Source organism: Ciconia boyciana, chromosome 13 (genome assembly GCF_034638445.1).
Source record: "Ciconia boyciana chromosome 13, ASM3463844v1, whole genome shotgun sequence".
NCBI classification, from domain to species: domain Eukaryota; kingdom Metazoa; phylum Chordata; class Aves; order Ciconiiformes; family Ciconiidae; genus Ciconia; species Ciconia boyciana.
The window spans coordinates 15,344,202-15,358,520 of NC_132946.1; positions in this window are offsets into that span (position 1 = coordinate 15,344,202).

Sequence of the window (14,319 nt, forward strand, 5' to 3'; positions counted from 1 at the left end):
ATTTTATCTGCCTTTCAGAATTTCAGAGGCAAGGAAGATGCTGTACAACACTGCAAACTTCCATCAGACTTTTCCAGCTTAAGCGTTTATGACTGGTATTTATACATGCTAAACTACATTTGGTTACCTTGGATTAACAACACTAGAAATAAGTGAAGAAGGTATGAAAAGGTTAGTGGTAGGGCAAACAAAAACTAGCGGGGGGGGGGGGGGGGAAGGACAAGGCAAAGGGAGAAGAGCAAGTTAGTTACAGTGTAGAATAATTTTTAATTACCTGGACTTCTTTACATTGACCTCTGACTGCAACTATATTTCCTCTTGCTTTTTTCCTTCTCAACACCTAAAAAGTAGCCCAGAGATGAACTAAATAATTATTGTGCACACTTCAATTTTGTCCCAGATCCAACAAAATTTGATACCTCTCCAAAGTCCAGATATTTCCTGAAGCGATCTAAAATTCTTACAACTTAGCAAACACGTATGATATATTACACATTTTGCTCAAATTAAAAAAGTCTCTCCTCTACATGCCAATATACTCTACGCATGAGGCACAGTATTTGCTAGCAAACTGAAAGCAAGCTTCTTCTTAAAGGTAGGACAACGTAGGTATGAGGGAAACAGCTGTAGGTGTGAACAGAAAAATCCTATTCTCACTTGAATCACAGCATGCAAACGTTCCAACTTTTGTGTGCATGTGAGTTTGGTACTGTTTCACAGAATATAAATTTTGTCAGTTAAAAAATATGTCAAATTAACAATTAATTTGGACATGGATTTGGAGAGTAATTTGCACATATATGTGTATATATACACACACATATGTATGTATGTATGTATGAAAAAAACCCCTTACGCCAATCAGTAGCTTTCTGGAAAGGAAAATAGTGAAGATCATGGTTTGCTTGCCTTTACATGCCTTTAGTCAGTTAAAAGAAATTAAAATAAAATATCACTAAAATGCAAGAATTAATCTTCAGCTGACAACATAAAGCTCATCAATACTGTGAACTGTCCTTAAAAATCAGCTTAAAAAGGAAATAAAATATATATATACATGTATACAAAGAAATATATATATGTATATATATAATTCTGTAAATCCACAATTAAGTCTGGTTAAGTTTAGGGGAAAAGAAAGGTATATTCAATCTGTATTTTCTCTAATACTACCAATTCAGTCAAAGGAAGTACTTAAAAGGAGGAGGAAACTGAGTATTTCAAGCAACTGCAAACTAAAAGTGGCAAAACACAGCTTTTGAACCTCTGGCTCTTAAAGGAGCTAGGTGCACCCAGTATAAGATGGGAGACATCCATCATACTGGAAAATTAAATGCTTACCTGAAGAAAAATTTGTGGTCAATAATTTATCAATGATGATAATATCTCACTCAGTATTGAGAACCTGATCATTTCAAAGCAAAAGAAGCTGTCAAAACGTCTTCTCTGCTAGGAAATTACTCCAGTCTCCAACACCTCTTGAAAAAAAATCAGTGTGTATAAAACCAGATGGTACTATTTTATTAGACCAACTCTTTCTTACATAAGGTGACCTGCCATCAGTGTAAGTGCAACAAACTCACTGCAACTGTTAGTAGGTGAGCTCGTAATATTGTCCTTCTCTGTCATCAGCTCTGTTTTGGGCCCTGGTGTACGACAATCATGTTCTGTGTAAAATGATGTCCTTGAAATAAACAAGTCTCTCCTCAAGTACCTTGCTTTCTCCTAAGAAGAAAGCAAGTCAGATGAGATAAAAGGCCACTAGTGCATACGCACTCTTACAACTGAAACCCAAAAGTAACTTCCTCCCATTTGTGGAGGAAGATGCAGCGGGGTTGGTGATGCCGTACCACCATCTGAAGAGCTGGCAATGTAATGCTGGCCTGTTTGAGTTGATCATTATGTAGTTAAATCAAAAAATTTCTTTAATGACAGCGTAAAAGACTTCTATTGGATTTTTTTCTAAAAGAATGTTTTAACTTTGGACCATCAACCTTGACGATGTTCCTTAATGTTTGAAAACAATAAATGCAAAACTGTCAAAAGCTGTGCATTGTGCAGATCCTGTGGTCACCATTAAAGATTAAATATGCATGAACTGGCGACAGAGAGCTGCACTACAAAGTACAATAGGCTTGAACATTCCAATTTAAGTGAAGCAAAGATTGTGTGAGCTCTTATTAATTCTGTGTGTTAAGGAAACAATTTCTAATAGAGAACATTTCTGTTAAGAAACTGAAAAGTAATGTATTATATAATATAAAAACCACAGTCACTGAATATATAGAGAAGTACAGCTTCTCTACTTGAAGTATACTTAGTGAGACTTACTCCATGAGAATATATATAAGTGAGAATAAGCCATTTTGAAAACCATTTCATAGCAAAAATATGTTAATATCAGTTATTACAAACTATCTCATCGATAGTTACTATAAGCCATAGCTTCATGCTTAACTCAAGAAAATCCTTAAAAATACCAAAACTGCTTAATGCAAATAGACCCAAAGCAAGAGTGGTCTGAACCCAAACATAGGCAGTTGTCACTACCAAAATAAAGGTAAGCAAAGGGGTTCTGCTCAAACTGTTTTGTTACAGTGTGGTATCGGGGGGGGGGGGGAAGGCAAAAATCACAGAGACCATGCGAGAGGAGGAGACAAGGAAACACCAAAAAGAAAAGTCCATTTTAGAAATTTTATCTCTAGGAAAAGGTAAAGAGAGGGTGTGGGCTGAGGGTTGCCTTAAGGAGCTGCTATCTTTGAACAAAGAAATTATCTTTTGATAATTTTTGATTCCTCTTGTTTTCATCAAAATATGACTTTGTACCTTTTTTGTTAATAAACAGGATAGACTCAAAGAAGCAAATGTCTCTATTTTCAGTTTATCTCCTAATAAAAGAAAAACGGAACACCTTAAGAAATTTTGGATGACCACTCAAGATAAAAAGAACACCAGGAAGATATTAAAAAATAAACAGATTTTTTGTTTATTCAACTGAGATGAAGCATTAATTTAGAGAAGGCAAAGCAGATAGAGTATGTCACCTTAGGAAAAAAACCGCAATTCTTTTAAAAGGAGGAATGTTTTAAGTATCTAGCCTTTTAACTTCTTTGAGGTATGAAGAAAACGTGTTTGATTTATAGGCATTTGGTACAGTTCAAGGCATTCTATGACAGCACGATCTACTTGTGGCACCTTATCCTTATAAGGCATCTCTCTCTCTTGATTTCCATTCTCAGTATCTACCTATATTGTAGACTTCTATAATCTCCCCATTTTTTTTCTCCTTTATGTTGTGCTATCCCTTTCTCTTCTCCTTGCTCTATTGACCTTTTCCAATTCTGAAATTCTTTCAATGACACATTTGTCTCTTCCTGCCTTTAGACTTGGTTAGTTACATCAATGGATCCTATATCCTACAATCCCACTGACAACTGTGAATCAAGCAAGCATGTCCTCTAAATATGTCACCATTTTAAAACGTTTCTGTATGAACTAAGATGCAAAATATCACATGACAATACCTACATATTTTTTCCCACTCCAGAACCACAAATTGTAGCACTGGACTCTTTAGTGCATAGCTCCAATTGCATTGTGAAGCATAAATTTATCTAAGATACAAGCAAATAATTTAATATAATTATCCACAAGAAAGCTACAAGAAATGCCTTTATCAGCAACTTCACCTTTGGATTCTGGTGCTTACAAATGAAGCAATGATAACTCAGCTATCTTCTGTACCCACAGAGCTGTTGAAGGTACACTTCAGAAATGATATGTAAGCAATTTAAAAAAGGAACTTCATTTTTAGTGCATTAATATCATTAAGTAGTTAAGAGTGTGCAGCAAACCCAGATATCCTGCCATTCAATATGGAATGCAGAACTTTGTAAGGTCAGTGTAGGTCTCCTAAGATGGCTGAAAAGAGGGGAAGGAGGAAATGAAACAGATTGGTGTTAAGAACAGTATTAAAGAAATAGCGTCTGTTTATATCACTCACCTTTTCTTCACAAAAATAATTGTTACATGCTAAACAATGTGAAAGTCCCAATTGTAAAGCAAATCATAATGAAAATAACCATACAGAAAAGATTTTGCTTGTTTTGTTTTGGTTTTGGTTGTTTGTTTGTTTTTAATTTAAACCAGTCACTTGGATTTCTCTTTTTTTAATTCTGAAGTCCTGTTTGGTCTGCTCTCTCCTGTTCTCTTTCTGCGAACTTGGATAAATGGTATAGTACTGATTAAGTTCACTAACTCTTAGTAATGATATTAATAGGCATCACTTCCTTTTAAAAACAATCTACCTTGCTAATTACAACCTGTAAAAACATACATGATATTTTATTAAAAGATGAATAAATGCTATTCTACGGAAAGCCATCGCTATTCTGGTTTTGCCAAAAAGCCACGAAGAAAACCAGAAACAAGGCAATTATTTGTACGTAACCCTTGTGAGAAGGCAATAATCTAAACGGAATATCCACTGTTTAATATATAGAAAGTTATTAAAATATTAAAATGTAATTAAAATTAAAATATTTAAATGTACTCACTGGATATTTATAACACAGTTCACAGGCAAATGACTGGCTTTTTACTTATTTATAAATAAATATGTTAGCATACACCAATGTCATCTAAAAGTAGATCAAAACAAAATAAATTAATCCTGGTATGATAATTTTATCCATCAGCTTAACACAAATTTTAATTCATAGTACTAATAAAAGGCACTAGAAATAATCTATATATTGTTCACCTGTAAACAAGTATACTTAAATAAAGTGCATTATGTTTTCATCCATTCGATTAAACACATACTCCATTCATATCTAAATAAAAATATGTATGCACTCACGTGAACAGTAGGTAAAATGTTTACATTTCTATTCCTTTTATGTATTTGGAATGGGCTTATGTGACACATAAATTAAGGATCTTAAAATGAGTAATACTGCAGTACTGCGGGGCACATGCAATATGATCACAATGTTAGATGGGCTGACCTCAGTGGAATAAAGTCTATCAACAAACAAGTGTTTTACTGAATCGTATTTCATCTAATAATACCTGTAAATGTGACTCCAGTAAAGCTCCAATATCTTGCACGCAACCAGAAATGCAGAGAGACATTTTCAAAAGCCAGGGCAAATGCTATGGATGACTTTCCCTGGCTTTCACCAGGCACTGCCATTAGAGTGCTTTAGCTTCCATTAAGTTGTCACTTCCCTGTGCTGCCAGCTTTTCATGGGGGACAATTCGTTCTGACAGAACCATGGCCTGTCACATACACTAACAGTTCAGTAGAAATGAACAGGAAAACCCTCAAAGCTGATGGATTTATTAGTAATTGGAGCTGGCATATATATTGCTTATATGTACAAAGCTAGGTAATTAATAAGCTCTAACCAGTCCACCCTACATACCTCATATTTATTTGCAGAAACTTAATTCATGGCACACAAATGTAAAACACACAAAGATGTTCTTTCGCTGGATTTTGAACTTTACAATTGTTTAATTAGCCCTTATTGATTATGACAGTTTTGTAACAACATCATCTAGTTCATACATCTTTTTAATACATAAGAATTGCCATACTGCCTAAGAGAAAAGGCTCATCTAGTTCAGAATCATAGTAGCAGTTAGGGAACGAACATAAGAAATGCTATGTGGAGCTCAGCACTTGTCCTCAAAATATAATCCTGCAGTCAGCAGCCTCTGAGTCTCCTGAGCTAGAACTTGTATACAGATCACTGCATATACCAGCCACTACTTGATCCATCCTGTTTGAGCCCAAATAAACTGTAAGTTCCGCAATTATGGCCCATGTGAAAAAAGGACTTTGTTTTGCTAATATTGAACTTGCTGACTGACAATACCGCTGACTACTAATTCTTGTACTGCGAAAACATTCCATCTTCTTTGAAGCATTGCTGATTGTATAGGCCTCTCTTTTCACTTAGCTGTCATTATTCCAAGCTCAAGAATCCTAATCTATTTAAACTTTCATCCAATAAAAGCTATTTTGTACTTCTTGTTATTCTTGTCACCTTCTGTCTCAGTACCTTCTCTGTTTCTACCTATTGGACATATGGGTGGCCAGAAATATACTTGCTATACAAGACATAACGCATGAAAGATTTCAGCATTAAAGATCTCTGAATCATTCCAATTTTCTATCACAGAAATTATGATCACCAGTCTTTAACATGTTTGTTGGACTTTAAGCTTTAGTGACAACAGTTAACGAGTTATTAATTATATTTTATCCTTGGCCAGTTTCAACAAAGGAACTTTGTACAACCTGAAGACAAACAAATTAATTAACTTAAGTAATATTCTATCTCTTTACAAATATGGAAAAATGAAGCATTAAAGAGAATAAGTGGTTTTCTGAAGCAGAAGTCAAAGATACAATTATACATCGAATCCTCACAAAAATAAGTCAATAAAGTATTTTCCTCTTATAAATCCTTATGAAGGCTTTTGTCCTTTCTTTCTCTCTCTCCTAATACATCCATGCTCATCTCCCCTGCTGGAACTCAGTGGTTGCCATTGTGGTTTATAGATCTTCTAGAAGTTATTCTACCGGGCTGCAGAAGAAGGCAGTAAGGCCATGGAAAGAGTGGCAGAAAGGCAGAAAGAGAGTACATGATGTCAAAAGAGAGGAATCAGAATATTCAGACACTTGGGAAAAAAGAGACACTGGTATGCTAGTGGTAGCAACAGCCAGAGTGGAGACGGTTACAGCCAGCTGGCTGAGAAGAAAGGATGACAGCCATGCGATTAACTGAGAACAGCCAGGAAGTCTTGAACACCACCACAACAGAGACTTGGCCCATCATTAAGGACAGAACAGAGTCCATTAAACGTTTTAAAGGACATAAGCAGGACAATTGTTAAAGGGGAGAAAAATAAAGCAACTACAATTTAGAAGGCAGAGGAGGAGAAGACTTTTTACTAATTCTTGGGAGGTTAAGATAAAATCTAGGTTAGGAAAAGATTAGACAACATAAAGGCATGTAAGGAGAATCCACAAGAATGACTAGAGGTAGGTATGTGAGAGGCTAAAAAAAACAAAATAAGAGATGCAGAGCTGAAGTAGTAAAAGGATGGAAAATGAAAAAAAATATTAAAATATTGATTATAAGTTTGAAATAAGGCTGACAACTTAATGAGGAAATGAAACACAAATAAAAATTACTGAAAGAAAAAAAAATATTCAGAAATGCATCTTCCTCGCTAGACAAGTGATTAGGTAGTAGAAATTCAGTATTCCAGCAGCTGAAGACTCAAGATTTAGTGAGAAATCTTCATGGGGGGGGAATAATATTTTTTTCATTACCATTCTTATCTTCTAAACAAATACATTTTTGGAAGTTCAACGTTATTTTTGAGTCTTACAATACTCTGACATTTATTGTGTCTTTTAACCTTCCTTTTGGAAATAGAAGTTAACTAACTACTCAGCAATGCATGTTTCTTGACACATAGTAGGACTTCACCACAATCAAAATAAATTGTCTCCAGTTGTGTTTGCATATTAATATTCTTAGTTGTACAGTTATTGGATGCCTCTGTTATCACCTTTAATGTGCCAAGTGAAGGGACGTGTAATCCTCTGTTATGGAGATTACTCTAACAGCAGACATGACCATTTAGAAGGTCAATTGTTTAGCAAATCTAGCATAATCTTTATTGGCTTCTAATTATTACTTTTGGCTTTACCATGTTTTGCTTCCCTAATTACAGTTTCGACATATTTTAGGATTTATTTAAGACGCCAAGGTGCAGATGCTCATACATCACCAATCTGGGTGATTTGCTTGTATACAACATGCAGTGATAAGCTGTATCTGACCTAAGACAATACTTGGGCTAAAATAGAATCGTACAAACTGATTATTGTCAAAATTCAAATTATTTAGAATGGATAGAAAGTGAAGGAAATGTTTTATTTGCTTAAAAAAAGACAGATTAAGTTAGCTGGTGCCACTGAACACTCAAAATTACATTTCTGTTATTACATATACACTCTGACCCATTATTAAATAAATGATGCAGGCTCTGAATCAGGCCTTCTAACTTCCAATACCCATTAATTTTTTCCACAATAAACAGCCATTACAGGTTTGGATTTTTGTATGTTTTGAAAACTCAATGTTACTAATAAGGGTTTTAGGACAATTCTTTTTAATGAAAATATTTATTGAAAAGAGTTTTAACCTGAACTGCTCTGAATTTTCTACGCATGTGTCTCAAGATAAACAGAATGCTTCACATAAATCACAGAGAAACTTCACCTGTTTACTTCCCTGTTATTGTTCATATTAGGACTTCTGGGACAGCTGGAAAAAATCAAGGTTGAGTGATGTCTTAAGTTGCCAGATGGCTGGGCTATTGAGAATCAGCATCAGAGAACAATTAGTCAAGTTTTCATTATGAGTAAATACTAAGTACAGAAATATTCAGTTGAAAAAATGAATTCTGACAAACTTGTTGGTCGAGTAGCAAGCAGTAAACTGGCTTTTTTTTTCATATTTGTTCTAAAGTGCTTGTTATATTCTTTTCAGTGCAGCTATTAAGCATGTTAAAGAAAATTTATTTATTAACAAACACTATTTCCATTCTTTGACAGGCTCCCCACCGCCCCCCCCAAAACCCCAACTTTCAACTAAGCTCATCAATTACTCTTAACACTCTAAATAGTTGGCAATGTTTACACAACATCCTTTCAGAGTTATTCAGCTCAATCTTGCAGCTCATTAAAAGGATCTCTGTTTATTTGCTGTGTGTTACAGTTCTTAACTTTGGCACAACACGCAAAAAGGAAGCCAATTTTACTTTTCCCTGTGGTGTTAATTGGTAGAGCATGCTGCCTGCCTCTTCATTAATTATGTCAATGTGTATGAAACTTTCATTTTCATGGCGGTGTATTAACAAAGCTTTGCAATGAGGCTGACAAAAAGCCAGCAAACGCCAGTTTATAAAAAGTGGATAATGAAGGTTAGCAATGGTCAGAATATAGTATTTATTTCAAAAAGCAGCTTTTTTTCTCCTTATCCCTTTCAGATACCATCTAAAGCAAACACTTACTGAAATAAACAAGATCAACTTTGCTGTTGAAAGTAAATAAATCTCCATACAGCGCACAGATAATGGATCTGGAAACGCTATAACTTCACAGGACACAAAGAATGAGAGAAGGACCTCTAGTCCAGCTGAAATGCTTTTGCTCCTAAGACCATTTTCAGATAACTTACTGATCTCATCCCAACAAGTGTATAGAAATCACTCATTGCTTGATAGCTCACTAAACACTGTTCTTTTCTCTAAAGAGAAAACTACCACTAGCACAACAAAACCAGACACTGTCCACATGAGATTCTTCTGGATGCCTTCAGCCTGTTTCTGTTTACTAACCACAAAGGCTGGTAAAAGACTGACACCTAGCTTTTCTCCCTCCCTTTTTTTTTCCCTCAAAAAAAAATCTCAGTCAGATCTCAATGACTTCAGATACAGCACACAGAATTTAACTACATGGGGGAGACTGCCTGGAGACGAAGACTTAAGTAACAAATAAGGTATATGATAGCTCACTTCACTTCTTTCTGGAAATTTTGAAATGCTAAGCACAATTCCCTATTTTAAGAGATGTAAAGCATTACAAACTATAAATGAAATACATTAAGACGTTCCCATCTTACATTCTTGGAATTCCATCTTACAGTCTTGGAAATCACAACTAGAGAATCTTTCAAGTTGCCTCTGAGGCTGTAAATGCTACAGACGAAAGTCACAGATGCAGGTGCTTGTTTCTCACCCCAGTCCTCTTCTGACTGATAAAAAGATTCACATTGCTAATATCTGTATTTGAAGGATTTAAGAAAAAAACAAAACAAAAAGACCCACAAAACCCCCCCACAAACAACTGAATTTACATTCCAAACTATGACTTAGCCCCTCTCCTTCTATACTTCTCTCCGTATAAATTATTTGGGATATCCTTAAACCAGTTCTTTCAGTGAGACCAAGTAATAAAAAGAGAAGAATGTATTGCAAAACGTTTCCTACAGTCAGCTTAAAACCTAAAACAACAAACAAAAAAGAAATTTATCTGTACATTGAAAGCATTCATCCTTCAAATGATTCTAGCCAGGGCAATAACAAGGATGGGATGAGAGGGACATTCACTCTAGGAGAGCACACACCGTACGGTGAGTTCACAAAACTGGAACAAATATGCCTATTCCCTGTCAAATGCTCTTTCCACCAATGAAAAAAGCTAACTGCTTGTCAGAAGATCTACCATGGAGTGAGACAGGTGAGGAAGAACTCCAGGTGCCCAATTGTCTTGCCTGTTTAACTCTGAATTCAGATATCCTGTTGAGCCTTAGAACATCTCTCTTTGGCAGTTTTGTTTCTACTTTCCTCCTCTACTTTCCCAGTATCTATTATATTAGTATGTTATTCCTCTTAGGCTAGAAGTTTGCTAGTACACAGACTGCACCTTCCTGTGCATCTACACGGCCCAACAGTTGGACCAACAGGACACTCCCAAACCACAATATATTCATACTTTTAATAAATACATTTCTTTATGTACCTCCTTCCATACTCAAGTCTCCTCAGAAATACTATGAAACATGAAACAAAAAGTCTTTGCTTGTATGAATGAAATAGTGTAGCCTAGCAGAACTAACAGATTAAGTCTTCTTGTACTTATGCTTTCTTATTCTCCATTTTCTCCTTATTTATGTATTTGACCTCTCCATCTTTTCCTTCTTGTAACAGCATTCTCCTAGCATCACTAATGCCCTGCTGTCATAGTCTTCTCCTCACTCAGTTTCTCTTAATCTTTTGCTCCCCTTTCTCCTCTTCCACCAAGTTTTAACTGACTTCTGCCATACCCATAAACTCTCTTGAACTCAAACCCATTCCTGGCTTCAATTCTTCAAGTCAGTCCTCTCAGAATCCTCCTTCTCTCCTCACTTGGACTCGAGGCACCATTTGTAGACTCCTGCTCAGTGCTGCAGATCTGTTTATATCCCTCCCATTATTTGACAGATGCTTCACTGCTGGGCAGGTCTATGTTCTCTTCTGTTCCCAACAACCTTGTCTCTAGGCATTTCTTCTTCCTTTGCTGTCTGGTTGTTAAATCCCCCTCCTTTGTAACTTCCAAAGTTGTTTATAAACACCAAGTTTCTTTGCTCTTACTGCCATAAAACCTACACTGAAAATTTATGTTTATTCAACTCCTATCATTTCTCGCTTCCAATCAGTTTGGAAAAGCTATGACAAGGACGCATCACGAAACATTTTCTACATTTTTACTCCTTGTCTTCATCAGGAAGTAGTTTTGCAAAGACACACAGAAATTAAACTTGGAATATAAGAACACAATTGAACAGCCACATCTACTATTCTATGACTGAAACCAGACTTCAGAATAAAAGAAATAATCTGGAAAAAATTGCACTCTCACTGCATTTCTTCTACAGAACTGTGGTAGCTGGCTGCAGCAATATCATTTTAGGAACAAGTTTTGAAAACAGGGCTTAAAATGAGGCACTTGCTCCTATTTCTCCCTAGAAGTAGCTGACATATCAAGAGTGTATCGTATAGTGTTAGCGATTCCCCTTGAATTACCTCTGCAGTTCTTATTTGATATTTCTGTATGAAATAGTGACTTTGAACTAAGAAACGGGGCTGTACAATTTCTTGGAAATTCGACTATGTTGATATTAATTAGAAACTGTAAAAAATACTATATGGAAGTTTTAGAAGAATTGCATACCTAATGGAAAGCATATGTGAGGGATAGCAGGGAAACTCTTTAAAAAATAGATTTATGGTCATTTTAGCCAGAATTCATCAAAACTGAAAGCTTATATACCAAAGGTAGCTGATGGATAATTTTTTCTCTTCCATATGGATAATTTTTTCTCTGTCACACAGATAAAATGTTCTTTGTCAGCAGCTACACTTCCCTGTCAGATTTTATACTTCAGTGAAGAATGTTTTATGTTTAGCAGCTGGCACGTAAGTATTCTCACGCAGTTTCTGCATTTCTACACATTTCAATTCTACGGGATTAGACTTTGTTTCCTTATGTTATATCCCAACTCAAACCAAACAAAAACATCCTAAAAGAAAAAAGGAACTCAATACAGCTTACCTATTCCCACATACCATCAGCCTTATCAATTTTTTTTCAATGACACATAATTACACTAAACATCCACAATTGTGTACTCCAGGGCTTGTAAGACCAAAATGATCATTTGATTTCACATATAATACAAAATATAAGATATTTCTGAATCAACTCTTGTTCAAAATAGAGCATATGCTTTTGGAAAAACAACTCCCCAAAATTCTCAGAAAGGCAGCAGAAAGTGCAACACTGGACTGCGGACAGTAGGTACATAGACGCTACACTTCTCAGTCCTAGAATAGAGTCAGAGTTAGTATTAGCTGTGGTACTGTACAGACTAGAAAGGATTCCAAGCTAATTCCTATTCATCGTGTTAGCAAACAGTGGTCTGGAATCAAAGTTAGCACATAGATGCAGATCTATCTGGCCACCAAGGCTGACTGATAGCAAAGCCTCAGTATTACACATGCAGTCATTCAGATGAATGTCATTCATGCACAACATGCCTAAGCAATTTTCCTTCCCACAGAGATATAAAAAGCTTTAAACAGTGATAGATATTCTGTTCAATATATGTGAAAGAAAAATGCTACATAAACAGCAGCACTATGAAAGGAATATTACTTCTAGTGCACTTGAATTATTGTGTTAAGATTACACATTTTAATTTGGACAGATCACCTCTCTCTCTCTCTCTTCTTACATCCGCTCCTGTTTTCCTTCCAAATGATGTCTTCAGTGGCACATAAGTGAGATGCATCTGGCACTGTCTGTTAAACCCCCGCAGGTCTAGAGCAATACCCTGTATTTGGACATACGTGCACTAAGTTGTGCCTATTTGTACGGTGCCATATCCCCTCCTCAACTATGATCATAAAATTTTATTTCCAGCTTGGAGGGAAATAGGACAAAGTGCTCTGGATTTTGGGAATGAGCCAACAGGAAGTGCTAAATGAATAAAGACCGTCTGCAAGTGTGCCCTAGGGACCGAACAGTTCATGCCTATGACACACTGCTTCCAAGTTGGGATTCTGATCCTGATTCCAAGAACTCATATAACTTCTTGCTTCAACTGTTATTAATAAATTACTATACTGTATTAAACAACCAGACCTCTAAATAAGCTTTTTACCTTTTAGTTTCTAAATTGAAAGAAACATATGTAATAAAGGAAATAATTGCTACCATATTTGAAAAGAGATCGCTTCAAGTTATTTTTATTTATTCCAAAATGTGTTAGCAATAGACAAAATAAAACAAGATTATCAAGCACAAGGAGAACACTTTCTCAAGAGCACTTAAAAATCATCAGTGTCCTCAATGCGTGTGAGCTAGGTAAGCAAATAATAGAGAAATACAACTAATCTAGACAGACCATTTGGTTGCCCCTCTCACTCCACAATGCCTTTCTCTACCCCAGCTCCCAGGATGAGCTATACCTACAACTTTGGTCTAAACTCTTTCTGTAAACTTTTAGTACTACAGATTTCACCACCTTTCTAAGCAACTTTGTCCAGTTTTCAACTGCTCTTCCATTAGGAAGTTTTTCTTGCTGATGATCTTAAACTGCCATTGCAGCAAAGTGTACTGCACAGTGAATACAGAGAAAAAGTTGATTACTTTCTTATTTGCAGCTGCTTTTTATGTATGTGAGGACTATTATTCAGTCCTTGCTCAGGCTTCTCTTCCCCAGCTTTTCCCTGTAGGTCACAGGCTGAGGGACCTGGGATTACTTAGCCTGGAGAAAAGGAGGCTGAGGGGAGACCTTATTCCTCTCTACAACTGCCTGAAAGGAGGTTGTAGAGAGCTGGGGGTCGGTCTCTTCTCCCAAGTAACAAATTATAGGATGAGAAGAAATGGCCTCAAGTTGCGCCAGGGGAGGTTCAGACTGGATATTAGGAAATTTTACTTCACTGAAAGGGTTGTCAAGCACTGGAAGAGGCTGTCCAGGGAAGTGGTTGAGTCGCCATCCCTGGAGGTATTTAAAAGACATTTGGATGAGGTGCTTAGGGACATGGTGTAGCGGTGGACTTGGCAGTGCTAGGTTTACGGTTGGACTCGATAATCTTAAAGGTCTTTTCCAACCTATACGATTCTGTGATTCTGTGATTCTGTCACATTTTCCAGAGTTCTGATGCTTCATATTGCTCTCCTCA